Genomic DNA, 15,762 nt, shown 5'->3' with positions numbered 1-15,762 from the left:
TCTCTTCTGTTTATGGCAAGTGATACTGGTTTTCAATTCACGGTTGGTGTCAAAATTTTATTGAACGTGAGAATAAAGATAAAATGTGACTTGATTTTAAAGAAAGATATTACGTGGCAGGTAGCCCTTGGATGTGACGTGAATTCTGGAGGAGGTGTGCGGGGCACTGTAGATGGGAAACAGTGGCTGCGGTTGTTTCTTTCCTTTCCTGATCGACTCTTAACCCCTTCTGTTCTTGAGGGGTATTTTTTGCTGCTACCAGCTTCTCCTCCACCACCAGTCTCTGTGGCCGGGAGATTTTCTTTCTTCAGGTAATGAATTATTACTTCATGAGAAAATTTCTCTTGCTTCCTTTCGCAGCCTATGCCCGCTCTCTCTGCAGTTTGCCCTGGAGTGTGGGACGGGGCACCGGGGCCAGGAATGTAGGTGGGGGGCGGGCGTGTTCTCTCCAGCATCTGAACATTTTTAACATGTGTTTGTACCTCCCCTCAGGCACTGATCACCTATCTGCCTTATCCTCTCTCCGGGGGAGCCAGGCCATACAGGTTTGGGCCTGTTCTACTCATCTCTGCATCATGGACAGAGCCTGGGCCCACAGTTAGCACACAGGATGGTCCCTAACAGTGGAGGTGAGCCGGTCAGTATGGAAGCTCAGCCACTGTCAGATTCACTTGGGCGATATTGGCTGCCTTTGGAATTAGCGACGGGTCAGGTTTGGATAGCTTATTCCCCTTGGCCTCATTGCCAAGTTGAAAGCCAAGTCTAAGACTGAACGCTTGATAGCAAGTTCCCATAGGTGGGTGAAGCGGTCCCCTCTGTCCTTAGGCATGTGGACAAGCACGTCACCTCACAGGTTCACTGTGAAGTGACACAGTTGCCCTGATTTGGGATCAGGTGACAGTGTCCTCAGTGAATAGATAGATGCAGGCCAAAGCAGAGTTGAGGACTCATTGTGCTGCCTCTAAAACATTAAGATTGGGGTTTACAGGTTTTTCTTGCCTTCTTCATGCTGGTTGGTAGTATCTGAGCAGTTTTCCTTTCAAGCAATGTATTGCACACTAAATGCTTCAGCAAAAGAAAGACAGATTTTGTGCTTCCCTGGTGGCGCAGTGGTTGAGAGTCCGCCTGCTGATGCAGGGGACACGGGTTCGTACCCCGGTCTGGGAGGATCCCACATGCCACGGAGCGGCTGGGCCTGTGAGCCATGGCCACTGAGCCTGCGCGTCCGGAGCCTGTGCTCCGCAACGGGAGAGGCCACAACAGTGAGAGGCCCGCGTACCGCAAAAAACAAAACAAAACAAACAAAAAAACAACAACAACAAAAAAAGAAAGACAAATTTTAATCTTTGGTGCTAATCGTGAGTCCTCTGCTGTACATCTTCATTAGGCTCTTTGATGCACACTTGCAGCAACTTTGGTGGACTCTTGATCTAACCACCGCTAGCTGACAGGGAACGCTCACGCACAGATATCACACTGTGGATACTAAAATGTTTTAGAGTAAATCACCACACAGGCAGTGTCATATGTCTGGAATTGAGGAATACCGTCAGCAGAGGCAGACGTCTGGGTTTTAGCTGTTGCTGCAGGTCCCTGACCCCCAGAGGGAGAAGGAGAAGCCACTTTCCTGGTGGCTTGGTGTCCTCACAGTATTGCTGTCACGACTTGTGCAGCCTAGCCAGTCGCGGGCAGGCTCTTCTCATTAATTTCTTGGATCATTTTCTTATCTGTAAAATGGGGCTTGGAAGCTCACTGAAATTGTGGGTTTTCTTCTCCCCTTGAGGAACCCGTGGAAGACACGCGTGTTAAATTGCCATGTAAGCTGTGAAAAGCCATACAAATGCCAGCTGCTTTTGCTGTTATTACGACAAAGCCCCAAATAGAAGCAAAGGCTGTTGGGAACTGTCTCTTCCTGGGATGGATGACTAAATCACCTGTACCTGCTAAAATCACAGAGCAAATTTAGTCCTGTCTTTCCCTCAGCGGTGTTGAGCAAGGTCTTAGAAAGTAATCAGAAATAGAACATTTTCTGGTTCAAGTGAAGGTCTCTGTTCTGCTCCGAGTTTTAAGTGTAGTCCCAAGGTTTAATAGCCAGAATTAGGAAGCACAGAGAAAAGATTATTTATTAATGCTGGCATTGAGGATATGATGGTTGGTTTGTTTGTCAAAAGTAAGGTCGAAGTGTAAATCTGCATTTGTCTGAAACTTGTACTGATCCTGTCTGGCTTCCCCTGTTCCAATGGGCTATCCTCTTTCTGCCTACAGATATTTCTGCCCACAACGCTTGGTTTAAGATACCGTGCATTTGCCTGTCATGCACGAAACAGGGACTCTCCTGCTGAATGAGTTTCTCATAGGAAGCAGAAAAGGGAGTGGGGGGAAGAGAGATGGAACACATTATATTTCTTTTAGGCAGAATATGCTTATTTTCTCTGCTGGTGAATGCCTTTTTTTCCTCACCTTTTGACATAATCCTAATGGTTCCATTAAAACACATTCAGCCGTCTCTCTGAGCCCCATCTGCCAGCACTCTCTGTCATTTGGTGAACGGCAGGCAGGGTTTAAATTCCGAAAAGCAGAGAACAGGCTAAGGATTGGAACAGGATCATATGTCCCCTGTTTTTATTTTCAAAAATATTCCCCCCATTTTATTGCTGAGTGTTGAGTTGCAGCTGGCCACAGAGGCTGGGACAGGAGGAAGAGGGCTCTGCCTCAGAGCTTCACGTGATGCCAGGGTGGGTTTTTCAGGGAGGTTAAGGAATGTCTTTCATCAGGAATCTTCTGGAGCAAAATATGCCAACTGTGTTATTTTTGGAAATTCCGATTTAGCCTTGTTTAGATGACTCTCGACATTCCTTCCATTTTTTGAGTAGGTGACTTTTGTGGCTGTACCTTGGGTTCAAGTTCATAAATAAATGTGAGTGTGCTTCAGCCTTGTATAGACTTTCAGCAAGCAGAAAGAGCTGGAAAGAGCTGGGTGGTAGCACATTAAGAGCAAATATAGCTCACGAACAGTGAAAACGAGCTGTATTTACTCAGCCTCTTTCGACTTCAGTGCATTGCCTAGTGGTGGGCAGTGGCAGCTGGGGTAGGTAAGTGATACTGCGCTGGGGAGCCTCTTCTCTGTCACCGAGAGCGACACACGATCTCTTCCAGGAAACAACGTGAGCCCACCACAGCTGGCCACGGGGAGCTTTCTCTTCTGGTTTGGAAGGTTGGGCAGTGGTTTCAGCAGCCCGGCTGCAGCAGCCCTGTGGTAAGTTCTGCATGCTGCTGGGTGAAGCCGACGGGAGGAATGGGTTGACCGCCTGTCCTTTGCAGGGAAACTCCAAGAGCTTAGGAATTGAGTCCAGTTTCTAACTTAGGGGCTTGGACTATGGATTGGGGATCCTCAGAAAATGCCCATCATGTCAGGCTACGGAGCAGAACTAGAGGAAGGACTTTCTGAGAGGTGGCTGGTCCTGGCCAGGGGGTGGGAGGGCAGTTATAGATCAGAGGCAGGTTGTAGGAGCCGGAGGCTGCAGCTCTGACCGCCTCAGAACAGAGGATGCTGACCCCGCCCATTATGGCATATAAAGCGATATTTTCAACGCAGTTACTTAACTGCACAGCTAAGGCTCTGGGTCCCCAGTGACACTTGGTGGCATACTTTCTCGACCTCGGTAAGTGCTGTTGACATTTGGGCAGGACCATTCTTTATGGTGGGGGCTGTTCTATGCATTAGAGGCTGTTTAGCAGCTTCCCAGGCCTCTGCCTCCTAGATGCTACTAACAGTCCCCCACCCCATGGTGACAACAGACCTTGCCAGACATCCCTTGCGGGGGCGGAATTACCTGCCATTGGGAAGCACTGCATTTCGCAGAGAGCAATAAACACCGCTTGCCCATCTCACCTCCAAATTTGTATGTACTGTTCAGGAAGAGAGCAGGTGGGAAGTCAGAGAAGATGTGTTTAATATTTGAATACCAGCCTCCTTTATTAGATTGAAGCTCACGAAATTGTCATTCTCTTTGGATGTCAACATGGTTGAATAACGTCAATTTCATATGGTTCAACCTAATATTAGCCCCTGAAATCAGCTCTGTATGAAGCTTGGTCACCAGGGGCCTCAGGACAGGGTCATGATCCATATTGTTTATTAAACACCCTGAAGTTCCCTCTGCAAGGAGTTGCATTATTTGAGGTGGCTGGGTAGGGGCGAGGGGAGGAGAGCCAGAGAAGGAGCCAGAGGGAACCTGAGAATGAGGATGCTGGAGAGGAGATTGCGTCCGGACAGTGTTACAGGCTCCGGCTGTGGGACAGGAAGGTTTCCACTGGGCCATAAGAGAGAAGGGTCGTCCTGAAACTGAGGGCAAGAGGGGAAAGGATCTCGTGAGATGCAAGGGGGCTTGAGGAAGACCAGGCCTGCTGGGAGGCAGCCTGATTGTAGGGGTCTTGGAGCAAAAATGAACTGGGCCCTTCTTACTTGGTTTACGACTGATGAGCAGTGGTGAAGCACAGATGCAATTCTAGGGGCAAATGGGGACTCGCTGGGGGCCTGGGAACAACCTGAGTTCACTGTAGTTTGGAGGAAACTAGCTAAGGCTGACCGTGCCCTGGACTATTTCCCTTGGCCGGTTGGTATCACAGGAGTCTGCCCATCCGGTTTGGTAGAAGTTTTCACTCCCTGGGCACCTCCTCTTACCCTTGGCACCGGCCTCTGCAAAGGGCGTTGGCTCCTTTGCTTTTTTTTTTTTTGGTACAATAGCTATCATGGAACCAACAGGACATATTCCTCAAAAGAGGAGGGCTCTTGGTCTTTTTTTTTCTCACCCGTTCCCTTGTCCCTGCTTCTCTATCATGTCTCCATATGCCCTTTTGCATCTTGGAGCACTGAAAGCTGTCTTCCCACTTCCATACACAATTTGATGGGCTAGAAGTCTTGTTTAGGGCAGGAGTGGGGATAGGGCAAGGGTAGCCTGGGAAGCCGGGACAGGTGAGGTACAGGTCTTGGTGACTGTATGTGGAATATGATGGCTCAAATAAATAGAGCAAATCCCAAGATGGAAATCCTGTGACTTCACAGGGTGAGAGGGGACCTCAGGCAGGCTTGCTTCTGTAGCTTCATGGAGGAAGCAGTCAAGGCCCAGAGCACAGGGTTCTGACTTATCCACATCACACAGTTAGTTCCAGCACCGGGCACTGAGTTCTTCTGTGGCCTAAGCCCATTAGGCCATGCTACATTATCCCAGCACAGTGCTGCATGACCAAGCGTTGCCAAGTTCCACGGTCCCTGGGCCAAGAGTTTTAGCTCCTACGTGGAGGAAAGGGCTAACTGCTATTTCCGCTTTCACTGACCTTTCATAGCTCCTCATTGGGCGCAGTGCATTCAGGAGGCCCCGGATATGTGCTTGTCCAAGGCTGCCTGGGCTGGTGACTCAGCGTTAGGCTGCCTGCTCCAGCCAGGAGCTCATCAGGAGGCTGGGTTCATTTGCCAACCAGTCAAGGTGGACCCATTACAGCTTCTTCTAGGAGGGCTCAGACTCAGTACATATCTGCATCCATTTGTACAGCTTTTAAGTGGGAGGGAGGAAGCAAAATAAAGAAGAAAGATACATAGAGGGCGCCTCCTCCTGACTGCTGTAAGTGGTTCCTTAGTACCTACTTGGGATTTGGGTTAGATTGACTTGGCACCTTCTCAGGAAGCTGAAACTTGAGAAGAGCGTTTATGTACTTACATCTACCCAGATGCAGATTTACTAGGAAACTTAGGCTTTGGGGCCCATCACTTGCATTAGCCTCTTTCCAGACCCTTCACCTAATATGTTTTTATAATTTTCTATATGTTTTGCATTTTAAAAATTATACCAGCTTCTGGTCTTGCAAAACGTGGACCCTCCTCCATCTGCCTCTGCAACAAGAAACCATAGCCCTTGGTAGACCAGTATCTCCTAGGTTTTCATTAAACCTGGCTGGGAAAAGGCACAAAGCTCGGGGGTGCCTCATGGCGCAGGTGGCTGGAGGAAGAGGGAACAGAAAATGTGCACCAATAGGAGAAGTTCTACGTGGAACCTTCCTGCTGCCCATCACGTTTACACAAGTGTCAGTGCTACCAGTGAGGGCAATGAGAGTCCGCTGGAAGTGGGCTTCCGTTTTTTTTTCTGTGTGTGTGTGTGTGTGTGTGTGTGTGTGTGTGTGTGTGTGTTATGTTTAATTTGTTTTACTTTTTGAGGTATAGTTGATGTACAATATTATATAAGTTTCAGGTGTACAATATAGTGATTCACAATTTTTAAAGGTTATATGCCACTTATTATAAAATGTTGGCTATATTCCCTGTGTTGTTCAATATATCCTTATTTACTTTATACATAATAGTTTATACCTCTTAATCCCCTACCCCTGTCTTCCTCTCCCCCATTCCCTCTTCCCAATAGTAACCACTAGTTTGTTCTCTATATATGTGAGTCCATTTCTTTTTTGTTTTATTCACTAGCTTGTTTTATTTTTTAGATTCCACATATAAGTGATATCATACAGTATTTGTCTTTCTCTTCCTGACTTATTTCACTAAGCACACTGCCCTCCAAGTCCATCCATGCTGTTGCAAATGGCAGAATTTCTTTCTGTTTGATGTGTATCTATAAACACACCACATCTTTATCCATGCATCTGTTGGCGAACACTTAGGTTGCTTGCACATCTTGGCAATGGTACATAAAGCTGCTATGAACACTGGGGTGCACGTATGTTTTAGAATCAGTGTTTTCACTTCCTTTTTTTCCTTCCTTCAGTGGTGACATCTGGGATGTGGGGTGACAAGCCGCTGAGTAGTGGGGCATCCAGGGGGAGCAGGGCCCAAGAAGAGACTCCAGGCTGTGTGAGGCTTCCATGGACTATGGAGATACATAACATGATAGTTCCTCAGAAGAGGGACAAGTGAAGGAGCCACGAGGAAGAGCCAGAGTGTGGTCAAGACTGGGATGTTGTTACACGCCTCACCGGTGGAGGTTCGATGTTCCTGATCTGCGTGCAACTCACAGGGGCCCCACGCTCCTATGTCTTCTAGGGGAACGAGGGCCAAGCTAGGATGCCCAGGGAGCAATTCTGGTCCCTTCCCCCTCCCTTCCCCGTGCTCCCCCCTCCCCAGTTTGTGTGTATGTCATTAGAGTGCCCGGCTGCCGGCCACTTCCAAGGGGAGGAAGTCCCTCCTCCCACTGCCTTTGTGGTCACGTTAAGTGGACACTCTATTCTTCTGCGCTTCCTGCCTTGAAAGTCCTGACCGGGGTCACTTGCAGGGCTGTTAAACAGCTGCCGCGCTTCAGCCGGACGGCAAACAAGGCCATTCCAGGCCCATCCATCAGCTAGGCCAGACAAGTGTTTTGGGACCTGCCTGGATGAAAGATGGGAAGTGAGTGTAGGCGTGGCCCCGACTCGCCCAACCTGCAGACCTAATTTGTCCAGAGGCCCCGAGGTACAGAACCTGTGTGAGGACGCTCGGACAGCCTGTGTTGTCCTGTGTGTGGCGGCCACGGCTACTTTTTTCTCCTTCATTCAGTCGTTAAATATTAATTGATTGCCTGCTTAAGACCGGACAAGAGACTGCATCACCAACATTTTTGCCTTTTTTATTTCAATAGCCAACATTTGTGTTGATAGATGTCAGAAAGAATGCTTGGCTCTGGAGAAAAGAAGGGAACCTTTTTTTTTTTTTTTTTTGGTCTTACTTTACCCACTGGGGTAGCTAACATCCAGCTCCAGGCTTTGGCTTTTTCAACAGATGATGCCATCTATTCCCAGTTTTATAAATGGAGAGTCTCGAATTTCAGTTGGTCACTCTCTTCTTGAGAAACCAACACTGAAAATTCAACCCTTTAGTCTCCTAGGCCTTTTAGCCGTTGCTCTCTCGGTGGGCACTGGGAAACCATGTGCATTCGGGACTGACTGCCCCAGCCCTGCTACCTCTAGTGTCTGCTGCATTTCTGGTCTCTGCTGTTAAGAAGAGGGGAGGAGATGAGTTATGGGCAAAATAATATTCTCCTCCCGTAAATCTCTGTCTGCCTTGAGAGCTAGTTCAGGGATCTGTGAGCTCTGGCCTAGGACAACCTGTGAGGTTAATCCTTGAAGAGGAGGTACAGGAACAGAGGGGCAGCATTGGCAGGGTGGAGACCGGGGGTGGCGAATGAAAATGTCTTCTACGTGAGTTTTTCAAATGTCTGTAGAGGCTGTTGTGATATTATACGTATTTATAGAGCTACATAATCTACAATAGCCTTTGTCAGCGTGTTTTCTCCATCAAAGGAAATTAAAATGCAATTACTAGCACGTGGTAGTTGAGGACATTATCTGACCTAAAAGGGATTCTTATGGTTGAAAAGTTCACTCATCTTTAGGAAATAAAATAGGAACATGCATCCTGTTAAAAAAAAATCTTTTCTTTTAATTAAACAAAAATCCTGGGAGATAAAGTAGAAACCACGGAAGCTGGCTGTGCTGTAAAAACTGCCTGGTCTACCTCTCATGTTCTGATCATTTGCCATTCAACAGTGTACACCAGCTCTGAGCTCTGTACAGACCCAGTGTCATCAGTACCACAGCCTTCAGAAGAGCCCTCTGAGCCAGTGTTAGCGAGGCAGGACTCTGAAGGAGGAAAGGCAGCAAAGGAAAGTTAATCTTCCAGCAGCGACTGGAGTGGAGAAAGCCCCTTGGATCCCTTTGCACACCTCAGCTGCTTGCCTTCCGGCCCAGTTGCCCTGGTTTGGTTGTTGGTTAAAGATTTTCCTTGCTTTCCCTTTGGCGTGATAGACTGTGGATGTCTAAACGTGGGCCCTTTCCCACCTGGGCCTGCCCTGCCTTTTTCCTGGGGATATTAGGGGCTTGTTTGAAGGGCCTGACCTGGCATGGATGCTGGACAAACAGAAGCAGGGGCAAAAGCATGTCTATGTGCAGAGCGCTTGGGTTAAGTAGGTCTTTCATTGCAGTAGTCAACACCTTTTGTTGCTGCCAGACCCTTCAGGATTGATCCAGTATTAGCCGTACTTTGAGGTGGGCTAGACAGGGGTAAATATGCCCGGAGCAGCTTCCACAGGGACACGCTGAACACCGCTTCCTTTGGTTGCTTCCTTCAGGAAATCTGCTAAGGAAAACAGAAGCTTGTTAGTCTCAATTTTGGCGATAAGTAGAATATGTAACCAGAGACAGTAAAAACCCTCTAGGAAGTTCCCACTTAACACATTTGCTTCTATGATTGTTCACATTTTTTACATCCTGCCCTTGATTTTCTATTTCCTTTCTATGAAATTTTCATGAGTTGGTTCCTTTTGAAAAAAGAAATCTTAAATCACACATAATTATATTTACTCAGTATGAAGCCACTGGATCGGAGAGGGGACTGCTCCATTTGGAAATCCCAAATTCAATCAGATGTTCCGAACGGGCCATGTCAGAAGTAGAAGCCCACTGAGTCCAGGGTGTGGTTTCCCAGTTGTGCTTCTGAGCTGCTTGGAGGATGGCTGGATTAAAACCAGCATGTCTAGTTACTGTCGCAGGAGATGAAGCTGAAGTATGCTAACCCAAACTGTAAGGAAGGAATCTTAGCCCATTTTTTCTGTCCTTAAACTCTCTTCCTTTGCTAACACTGTTAACATTACTGCCTTCAGACTAAATTCAAATGAAATACGACAAACTCCAAGCAGTTTTTCCTTCAAAACACCTATCTTGATTCCATGCCTCTCCCTTTCTATTACTCACTTTATGGGGGTTTTGTTTTGTTTTTTAGAATGGGGGATGGAAGGAGTACCAGGAGGAATTTTGCATAAATAGATGCTTACATTCAAATTCTCCAAAGCTTTTTTTAAAAAAATTGAGATATAATTGACATATAACATTATATTAGTTTCAGGTGTACAATGATTTGATATTTGATTATATTGTGAAATGACCACAACGATGTCTAGTTAACATCTGTCAAACTTTCCAACTCTTGAACTTTTGTTCAGACTCTAAGACTTTAAAGTCCTTTCATTAGTATACCCACTTTGCTATTAAATTTGCAATGAAAACCAATGAATTCCTTATGTTGGCCCTGGTACTATCTCATGTGTGGAAGCATGGAAAGATATGTGTAGAATCATCCGTAAGAAACTCACCCTCTAGTGGTCCAGGCAAGATTTGTGAATGAGTCGACTGGAGAGCAGTAGCTGATGGACCTAATCTCTAGTCTAGTGTGAAAAGAACTTGATCGCTCTTAGACAAATAAAGTGGCGTTCAGACGATGGTGCAGTTGGACCTCAGAGAATGGGGAGATGTGGGTTGCCAGTAGTTGGTGTAGTCTTTGTGCAGGAGGTGGGGACATGAGCCCGGTCTGGGAGGAGGGTGGAAAGAGGTTGAATGGGTTAGAAGGAGGGTATATTAGGTAGTTGGCACAACTGGAGGAAAGACCAGGGAACAGTGCCTTGGTTGGACCAGAGGATATGCCCTGTATGAGGACCAGGAAGAGATGAGACAAGATTACCTGTGGAAGGGATTGGAGAGCAGCTGTTGATGAGACTTGGATCAAGCAAAGTTGATAAAGCTGTGAGTGATGGATTGCGGGTTTGGAGGGAGTGACAAGCTTATAGTAAGTTTCTTAGGATGAGCTAAAACTCATTCCCCTGAATCAAATGTAGCAAGACAGACAGTTAAAGTTTTTTTAATGAAAAGTTTTAAACTTAAAAATGATAATTCTATGTTTTGAGGAAATATTCTGGATACTAATCTCATCAGTTATGTGATTTGCAAATATGCAAGTCCTTTGCCCATTTTTGAATCACGTTTTCTGTTGTTGAGTTCTGAGTTCTTTATACATTCTAGAAACTAGACCTTTATCAGATATATGATTTGTAAATATTTTCTCCCATTCTGGGGGTTGCCTTTTTAGTCTTTTGATAATGTCCTTTGATGCAAAAATATGTCCAATGTGTCTTTTTAAAATTTTGTCTGTCTTTGGTGTCGTATTCAAGAAATCATTGCCAAATCAAGTCATGAAGTTTTTCTCCTATGTTTTCTTCTAAGAGTTTTATAGTTTTAGGTCCTACATTTGAGTGTTTCATCCATTTTGTGTTCATTTTTGTATTTGATATAAGGTAAGGGTTCAAGTTGATTCTTTTGCGTGTGGATATCCAGTTTTCCCATCGATTGCTGTCTTTTCCCTTTTGAATGGTATTGGCACCCTTGCTGAAGATAATTAACCACAGAAGCAATATGGGTTTACTTCTGGGTTCTCTATTCTGTTGTACTGGTTTATAAGTCTGTCTTTATGCCAGTACCACATTGTTTTGATTTTGTAGCTTTGTAATACATTTTGAAATCAGGAATTGTGAGACCTCCCGCTTTGTTCTTTTTTTCAAGATTGACTATTCGGGGTCCCTTGAGATTCTGTATATATTTTAGGGTGGAGTTTTCTTTTTCTGCAAAAAATGTCATTGGGATTTGATAGGGATTGCATTGAATCTACAGACTGCTTTGGGTAGTATTGGCACCTTGACAATACTAAGTCTTCTAATTCATGAACACAAGATGTCTTTCTACTTGTGTCTTTAATTTCTTTCAGTGACATTTTGTGGTTTTACAAGTCATTCACCTCTTTGGTTAATCTTTTTCCTAAATAGTTTATTCTTTTTGAGGCTATTGTAAAGAGAATTGTTTTCTTAATCAGAGCAGATAGTTTTTGCCATCCATAGTGTTCCTATGCCTCCATTCCACTCTCTTTCCCCAAAGGCCGGCTGATACCAATTAGGATGAGAGTGCAGGCCACCCAGAGGGTCACCTTTGCCCTAGGAAGTGGCTGCAACTCTGAATCTGCAGAAGGAGTGAGTCAGGGCTGATTTAGTGTAGACTGAGGCGGTTCAAGGTCTGAGCCTTACAGATACATCACCTAATATGCTTTATTGAGAGCACAGTGCGAATAAGTCTCTTCCAAATGCTACTTCAAGCAAAGGGAAGAGAGATGTAGCAGCTGTTGGGAGGCTATTCGGTTTTTAAAGTTTGACTCCAGCAAAAATTGCAAGAGGTAAACAGTATGTCCTTAGCTGTGCCACTTTTTCACACTAATTCTGCTTTGATCTTTCTCTTCTTTTATCCTGTTTCCCTGTTATCCAGTTGTCTCCCTGTCTCACTCTTTTTTTCCTGAAGTTCCCTTTCCTCAGCTTTCTTAACGTAACGTACCTGTCCCACTGTGATTCCCTCAGATCTTTCTTTGCTGGGCATAAGCAAGCTCTTCCTGAAAAATTAACTTGCAAAGCAAGAACAGGTAACGTCTTTGCAGTTTTACAGAGTGACATCTTAATCTGAGCAGGGTGACATGAATTGGTTTAATCCCTGGTAACGACAGGAGCTCAAAAACTGGGAGGGAAAGGGATATTTGGGTTTTGTCTAGACCTGGACCTGATCTGACAGGGGACGGAGAAGCCAGCATCAGATGACTTGGAGGCAAGATGACATGCTGGCTTTTGAGGCAGAGCAGCTGCTCTACTAGAGGTGCCTGAGGTCAGCCTCAGCCCTGCCTTTGAGTGGACTGTCACAAGGTCTCAGGGAGCCTGGAGCTGTAATTGCTATTGGTCTCTCCATGACTTATTTCTGACTTGAGAGCTTCCTTCAAGCTTGAGGTTGGGAGGGCTTTAACCTTGGACTGTGTGCTTGGGAGACCCTCATGGTGCTCCAGCGGGAGTCTGTTAACTAAACTTCAGAAATGGGGAAGATTTGTAAACAAGCCGCTGCCGACTGAACACTGGAGGGCCCTGACCTGCTCGGACTGGCCAGTTACCCCAGGACGGGCTAGTGCAGAGGCGGGGTGCCGCCAGGCAGCGCCCGTGGACCTCTGTCAGATGTCATCTGTGTGACCACTGTGGGTGGGTAACAGGCCCCCATCTCCAGACCTCCTGGCGACTCCTTCTTTCTCTGTAGACCCCCGGAGGCCAGGGCCGCACAATTCCTCACCTCCACAGTGGGAGGCCAGCCTTGGCAGTGAGCGGGACGCAGGATTCTGCTTTGTGTCCGGCTGTCTGCAACTTGAATTTGATACAAAGTCCGCAAACATTTCACTGCAAAGGCACATTTTATCTCCCGTTCCAGAACCTCCAAGGGAGCCAAGCTTGGTGGCTTGCCAAACAGGCTCTCCTCCTTATGTCTGATGTAGTGTAAGTGCTGTTGGTTGCCATGCACCTATTGAACCCTACATCTAGAGCTCTGGATGCAAAAGGAAGGTGAGTGCAGTGGGGAGAAACCAGAGGAGGAAGAGGGGCCAACAGTCCGGCGGGCAGTGGGCGCTGGACTAAGCACACAAACAGATGTAGGGAGGCCAGAATGAAACAAAACCCAGAAACCAAAAACAAAGGCAGACACTTCTGCCCTACTTCCTTCTTCCAATGCACCAAGTCTGTGTTGCTGTGGGCTGAAGATTGAATACTGTTTTGGGGCCTCTGATTATATACCTGTATGTGTAGAGAGTCAGCTCTAAGATGAGGACCTTCTTCACTGAACCAATGGAATCTCATATTATTAAACCTTCCCCCTTAACCTCCACCTGTTCCTCTCCTTCCCTGGCCCTAAGACCCTGAGCCCATGTCTCCTTTTATCTTTGTTGCCTGTTAATTCTTGTTTCATCAGGTGGAAGACTTGTTCTGGAAATTAAGGTTTTGAAGGCAAGGTTCCTCAGCTTCCTCTCTTTGGGTAGAGCAGGGTGTCCTGAAGATTTCCATAATCACACCTTCCCTATGCCCTCCTGCACTATTATCCCTAGCATGCATCCGACGCCTTTAATTTATAGCCTTGAACTGCAAGGGGTCTTTGCCAATGTGTGTATTTTGTCTCCAACCAAGTTGTCAGATTGGGTGAAATGAGCTCCAAGGCTACTAGAATTCTCTGATTCTATGTATTTTATTTTATTTATTTTTTTAAAAAATTATTTATTTATTTATATATTTTTGGCTGCGTTGGGTCTTCATTGCTGTGCGCGGGCTTTCTCTAGTCGCAGTGAGCAGGGGCTACTCTTCGTTGCGGTGCGCGGGTTTCTCACTGCGGTGGCTTCTCTTGTTGCGGAGCATGGGCTCTAGGTGCGCGGGCTTCAGTAGTTGTGGCTCGTGGGCTCTACAGCGCAAGTTCAGTAGTTGTGGCGCATGGGCTTAGCTGCTCCGCGGCATGTGGGATCTTCCCGGACCAGGGCTCGAACCCGTGTCCCCTGCATTGTCAGGCGGATTCGTAACTACTGCGCCACGAGGGAAGTCCTCTGATTCTATGTATTTTAAGAGCTCTGGCAGAATCTTAGTGACTTCATCTTAATGTGCACCCAAGCCCCTAATGGCAGAGCAAGCATTCAATACATATTTACAATGACCACCCTCTGGGGGCTTTCGGAGTGATTGTCTTCGAAGTTTTCCGGTCAAGCTTTGGGATGGGTGATGACATTCCTCTCCAGATGAAAGTCAAGAGGCAGACACCACAGAAACCAAGGCCTCCCTCTAACTGCCTCGTAATAAGAGAGCCCAACTGCTACTTCTTAACAACTGTGAAGCCATGATAATAGACCTAATAAATTTTCCTTGCAGTTTCAAGAGGATGTGGTATCTTTCACTTCCTGTCCCAAACTGCCCTGCATTGTTGCGCCATGGGACAGCTGCTTCACATCAAGGCATGGCCATGTTCCAGCCGAGGAAGGAGGGGTGAAGTCTGGCGTGCCACCGTGATGTAGGGGCAACTATCGTAGGTGGTATAGAAGCTGTCTGGACACTAATGTCTAAAACAGGACATTAAAATGTCAGACTGGGAAGAGACCAGACCCACCATTCCAATTTTACAGAGGAAACACAGATGCCCCATAGGGCGATGAGACCTGCTCACTGCATGCTAACCCACTGTCATTTATCACACATGCTTTCTTGTCATTCTGCTTCTTTCATAAATAGAGGGCAGGGATGAACAGGTGAAGGTATGTGAAGGAGAAGGGGAGGAAAGGTCAGAAATCACCATGCTCCCATGGTACTTCGTATATACATGCTTTGTCACACTTTGCTTGCATTGCGGGAAAACTTAAACAGAGAGAAATTGAACTGACCTCGCTGTAAAATAATGGGCCATTAACGAAGCGGCTGAGGGACTTGAGGATGGTCCCTGCAAAGTCGGTTCTCACCTTTCCCTGAAGGCACTTTTTCCCTTTCATTTTCTAGCAGTGCCATAATGATGTAATTTGTGTCATGTCTATATAAGAAGAGAACCAGCATACCTCCATGAATTGGTTCTGTTGATTGATTTTCTAAGCTTTTGAGTTTTGAAATGATTCCAGATTTTAGAAAAGTTGTAGGAATGGTAGAAAATTCCTATATACCCTCTACCCATATCTCCAGAATATTGAAATTTTTACCATGTTTGCTTCATCGCTCTCTCTCGCAGTGGTGTTCTGGGGCCAGTTTTTTCTGGCTTGAAAGAGCCCATCGATAAAATTTCTGGACCTTTGTGAGCTAGTTGTTTAACATGGCCATTGTTAAACATTAAGTTATTTTAGCTTACAATTCAATATTAAAAACAACGAGTAAAAGTAAAGAGGCAGATGTTGTAGCGACCATGCCTCCTCCACATTCCAAACTCAAATAAATACACAATACATCCATACTCAAAACATCTTTTTCTGATTATTTTACTACCGTCTGTGTTCTGGAGGTGATTTTCTTTTATTTATAGTAGAAATATGATATCGTGGAGTGTTACTGTTCATCTCATCCCAACTGCATCTAGTGAGCTCTCGTAGAGACA

General features: G+C 46.1%; 1 long non-coding RNA gene across 2 annotated transcripts in view; it reads left to right on the top strand.

Moving 5' to 3' along the window:
* LOC113631765 (uncharacterized) overlaps window positions 1-15,762 on the top strand; it is a 353,230-nt gene that overhangs the window by 139,716 nt on the left and 197,752 nt on the right. Inside the window, exon 1 of one of the 2 annotated variants that reach the window (XR_003437562.1) lies at window positions 3,160-3,256. The exons of the other annotated variant lie outside the window; for it this stretch is intronic. This is a non-coding gene — a long non-coding RNA (uncharacterized LOC113631765). Of the gene's footprint in view, window positions 1-3,159; window positions 3,257-15,762 lie in introns of those variants that run through there. 2 annotated transcript variants of the gene reach the window in all.

This window comes from Aethalodelphis obliquidens, unplaced genomic scaffold, assembly GCF_003676395.1.
Source record: "Aethalodelphis obliquidens isolate GAN/ISIS:26980383/991018 unplaced genomic scaffold, ASM367639v1 scaffold34, whole genome shotgun sequence".
Taxonomy (NCBI): domain Eukaryota; kingdom Metazoa; phylum Chordata; class Mammalia; order Artiodactyla; family Delphinidae; genus Aethalodelphis; species Aethalodelphis obliquidens.
The sequence above is the reverse complement of the archived record's forward strand: the minus strand, read 5'-3'. Positions and strand labels throughout refer to the sequence as shown.